General features: G+C 40.6%; 1 protein-coding gene across 50 annotated transcripts in view; it reads right to left on the bottom strand.

Moving 5' to 3' along the window:
* camk2g2 (calcium/calmodulin-dependent protein kinase (CaM kinase) II gamma 2) overlaps positions 1-5196 on the bottom strand; it is a 55344-nt gene that overhangs the window by 35421 nt on the left and 14727 nt on the right. The window lies entirely within an intron of this gene.

Here is a 5196-nt window from a genome sequence, read left to right as displayed (position 1 = left end):
ACACACACACACACACACACACACACACACACACACACAAGCTTTTTGCACTTAGTGAAATTAGTCATGTGGGTTTGGCTTTGATATAATCAGTGTCCAGTGAATGATTCTAATGGCAAGGGGGGGGTGATGTCTGTGTGTGTGCGTGTGTATGTGTGTGTGTAGGACAGATACAGTAGATAGATTCAACTGATGACATCTCCTGATGCCGAGTGTCAGAGGTCAAGTTTATACTGAACACTCCTGCCATCTACCAGCTGCTGGTCTCAGGAAACAGATGGGCTGCCTCCATGGACACATGTGCGTTTAATGTTTTGGTGTGTGTGTGTGTGTGTGTGTGTGTGTGTGTGTGTCAGAGGGGGAAAGACACTGAAAATCCCTAATCCCATCCCATCCAAAACAGTGTCAGTATCTGTTAGTGTTGCAACTAGTTATAATCTTCAATATATACTTATCACTATTTCTAGCCAATGGGGAACCATAGGCAGGCTGGGGGAACTCATATTAATGTTAAAAAAACTCATAAACCTCACAAAATCTTTAAATGCAAATGCACTAAATGCAAAGGTTAGAGAAGGCTTCAGTTTCTAGAAAAAAACACTGGCATGAAAAGGAACTACTTCCTTCCTTCACAGCAAACACTAAGAGGCCATTAGAGGCAGAGGAAAATGTAAAACTACCATGTATATTTGTGATCTTGTGTGCATACAAATCATTTAAAACATGATAAGTAAACTACACTTCTGTATTTAACATGTCACTGATTATCCTGAGGCAGTGATATACAACTAACATCAGCAATCTCTCTCTTCTGTAATAATAAAATACTTTTTATCTAATAGTATTGTCATAGTTCAAAGCTACCATTACAAGCATGTAGCTATGTCTGTATCTTAATTAGACCAACCTTAATATTTATAAAAAATCCCAATCTGCTGTTTCTGAACTGTTGTGTTCACGATTGTTTTAGTAGTCTTGAGAGGATCGGCAAAGGGAAGAGATGCTGTTTAGCTCTGAAATAATTAGCGGCAAAAAGGTTGGTGCATTGATTTACTATTAAATCCTTCACCACAAACAAGCTCTTGCGGGAAAACCCAGGGAGCGCTGTGCTGTGCTGTGCTATGCCAAGTGTGAGCCCCAACCTCTGACCCACAGGGCTAAGCCAATCAGGTGTAGTATTTAGTCTTCATGTGTAGGCCTATCCTGTTCAGTTTAATATCCGGTATGGTTTTGTTAGAACCTCACCACACGCACGCACGCACGCACGCAGGTGCTTATGTGTGCACGCACAAGCGCACACGCGCACCCACACACACACACACACACACAACCACACACACAAGTTATAAAGTGTGGGGCTACAAGGTGAGTAAAGCTCACGCTCTAAATGCCAAACCAAAACAACAAAGTTTGGGACATTAATTGAGAAGTGACCAATTCACAACACAAGGTAAAAGCATTCAAACATTTTTTTAAATGAAATAATTTTGTTAAATAATTGCCTAATTTCACCATGGTAGATAGATCACACATTATCACTGTGGTGGTGGGGTACAGCGGTAAATAATTGGAGGAATAACTGGTGTGTAATTTTCGTTGGCAACTTTTCTTTCAGTTTCTTTGTAGGATTTAAAGTGAAAGAGTCAAACTCATTGCCTGCCTTTACCATCCCCACCCACATACACACACCCCTTACACAGCTTTCTGGATCATTAGGTCTGCTCCGAAAAAGTACACAGCACTTGGCCCAGCTGGATTGAGTGACGGCATGGCACATCATCTTATCCATTTATCCCTCCAGCCCTCATCTAAAAGCTCTGAACAGACTGGAGCAGTGGATGAATGGGTGGATGGATAGACTGCTTCTTTCAGCCCACATCCACTGTTTGAAAAATGATCCATACCCCCTTCCTCCATGTACATCACTTAAATTCTGCCTGCAGGGAAAGAGACAGACAATAATTTACGATAAATGCCAACTAACGGAGGACAGAGAGTAAACACACAAACAGCCCCAAAACACTTTGACATTGATAATTTTCTTTTTGTTGACAAGTGGTCATTGTTGTGGCCTTTTTGCTCTGCACTACCTGCAGGTTTTATTGCTGAATTTGGCATTCATGTTACCGTTAACACACATGGCTTCTTTTTCTACATTTAGTAGTACCAAACTTCCTGTCATCTAGATATATTTCACCCCAAAAAAGCCTGACCATATACTAACTACTCAAAAGTCAAATAGAAATAGAATAGAAAATATTTCATAACTTGGCAATAATACACTACTGGGTTTTATCAGTAGAAGTAAAACGTTTATTTACAGTATGTGGGCCCTATCTTGAACCGGGCGCAGCGCAAAGCCCAACGCAAGTGGCTTTGCTAGTTTAAGACAGACGCAGTGTTCAGGTGCATTCTTGGTGTATTGCTATCTTGAGGCAGCGAAAAGTGATAGCACCACTGACCAACATAAACCTGGTCTAAAGTTAATATCGCAACATTTCATTGCTATTTTAACAGTGCATTATCCAAAATGAAACATCCCTGGACATTTAAAAAAAAAAAAAAAAAACAGCAAATCTGCCATCATAAATGCAATGCGTCATGGTACAAATGCGCCTGGTTATTAAAGGGAATGGGAGATGACACTCTGATTGGTTTATTGCATGTTAAGCCCAAAACACACCTATGAATTAATTAAGACACAAAGTGCAACTCTTTTGAACGATACGCCTGGCGCACAGACCCTTATTTCTGCGTCTAAACTAGTAAAATTGGATTCATACACGTCCTAAACGCACCTGCGCCAGTGTTATAACTACCATAGTTATACTATAGCCATTACCAGGCTTTAAATAGTCAATATGTCAGTCTGCTGCTCCGTCAAAGTCCTCCAGGGATTGTCAGAGAACAAGCTGCGTCAACGAAAGATCATTGTCGGTCCAGTTTTCCATCTACTGATTGGAGACGACCTGGCAACCTGCACTGTAAGCATAGCAGGATATTAGCATGATGAGCCGCTGATTAGACACAACTACCAGTCACAGAACAGCTTCTCTATTTGAAAGAACTTCATCATGATTATCTATGTGCATTTCAGTGGCTGAAGTGTGTGTGTGTGTGTGTTGTTGTTCACATTGTTTTCTTTCGAACAAAGCCATTAAATAACCTAGTAATTACATTTAAAGCCTTTAGCGACTTTCCAGACATCAATGAAGACTAAAAGCATGGCTCTCAGCTTTGTTCCCTTACCGCCCCCCCCCCCCACTCAACAACAGAAGTGCGCACGCACACGCACACACACACACACACACACACACACACACACACACACACACACACACACACACACACACACACACACACACACACACACACACACACACACACACACACGTTCTGATTCCATGAGTTCTTCTAAAAACCAAATGCTACTCAATGAACCTGGGTGTGTCTCTGACCAGAGCTTCAACATAGTCCAAATGCAACTGAAAGTTAAACCAGATCCAATTATACATTACTACTGATATGAGAGCAACCTACAAAAATAAGTTATCAGCAAAAAGCTCATCACAACTTCTCAGAGCCAAAGGTGACGCCCTCTAATCGCTTGCCAAAGACCACCCCCCCACCGCCCCCCAAAAAATAAAGATATTATTTTCACAATTGTATAGACAAAGAAAAGCAGAACATTTTCAAATTTTTGAAGCTATATCAGAATTTTTTTTGTCATTTTGCTTGATAAATGCATTTAAACTAATGATTCCCTGGTTAAAGGCTCTAAAATTGATTTCCTCCTCATTTTATATCTTTGTGATTAAAATCTTAATTTTTTTACTGCTGGCCAGACAAATGCAGTACTTCTCTGAGCTACTTGAGCTCAAGTATGTTGAGATTGGCATTTGTTATCATGTTTGACATTATATAGACAAATTAATTGACTGATTATTCAAAAAAGCATTAGATTAATCCATATAATTTAAAATATAAATATCAGTTGCATTTCCTCTCAGTATCAGTGTTTGGTTCGGGAAATTTATTTCATGTTCTTATCCCGAGAAAAGGAAGAAAATTAATGGACATTTATTAGAAACAAGTGTGTGTGTGAGCATCTTGAAGACATTACCTCAAGAGAAGATTGAGCTAGTTAAACACAGGAGGGTAATGTCTTCCTATCTGAGGAGGTATGACAGGATTAAAGGAAGACCAAGTGATGAGATAAATAAATGACTGACAGATACAGACAAACAGACAGTGACTTTGGGTCAGTGTGGCCCAGAGCAGATAAGACTATAAATAGATCCAATCCTCCTCCGGCTTACAGCCCTGAATAAAAGTGACCTGGCCCGCCCTGCATCACCAGGCAGAGAGGAAGAGACAATGAGACAGAAAGTAAGAGGCAGTGAAACAGAAACAGAGAAAGCTGACAGATGGAGGCATACAGAGAAACAAGAATTGTGAAGGCGAGTTTCTGACACTGATCATTTCCACCTCCTGTCACAGCTTCCTCCATCAACAAGTGCCTCCAGTGAGGCGTCTCGCCACTGTAAGGGGTCAGTCTGGTGTCAGTGGGCCAATGCTGAGGCTCTATTCGCCTACTCAAAGCCAACAGCATTATGATTAAAAAAAAAAAAAAAACAACAAGGATAGGGCTGGAGGAGATGAATTATTATATCCTGGTACTAATCACCCCACCGCACACCTCGACACCATGGGTGCAAAGGCTTTCAGCTCCACTGTTGCCAGGCAGTGGAACTCTTGACCCCACACATCTGTCAGTCTGACACCATATTATCATTCAAATCCCACCTCAAAACTTGCTTACTTACCATAACTTATAATTTATACAATTTGTATTTTTCCATAACAATACTGTTTTACCTTGTCACATATGTCTCTTGTTCCATCGTGTTTTCTCTGTCTTTGCCTGTCTAGCTGTTTAATGCATATGAGCATGTTTTGATTTAACTAGTGCAGTGCCAGTTCAAATCATGCCTGATTGGACTGGGATGATTGCTTGGCCCCCTGTACTGCAACTCTTGGCTTTCTCCACAAGAGAGTGTGTGGAGTGTATGTTGTTTTGTTTCAGCTCTAGCTAGAGCCGGTGTAGTGGTGGTGTTGTAGTTTTTCTAACATAACTAGTTGTTGCAACAGCATGTGAAAGAAAGTACAATGTTTGCTAGGCCAAAAAAAATATTA

The sequence above is a fragment of the Etheostoma cragini genome, chromosome 17 (assembly GCF_013103735.1).
Source record: "Etheostoma cragini isolate CJK2018 chromosome 17, CSU_Ecrag_1.0, whole genome shotgun sequence".
Taxonomy (NCBI): domain Eukaryota; kingdom Metazoa; phylum Chordata; class Actinopteri; order Perciformes; family Percidae; genus Etheostoma; species Etheostoma cragini.
The sequence above is the reverse complement of the archived record's forward strand: the minus strand, read 5'-3'. Positions and strand labels throughout refer to the sequence as shown.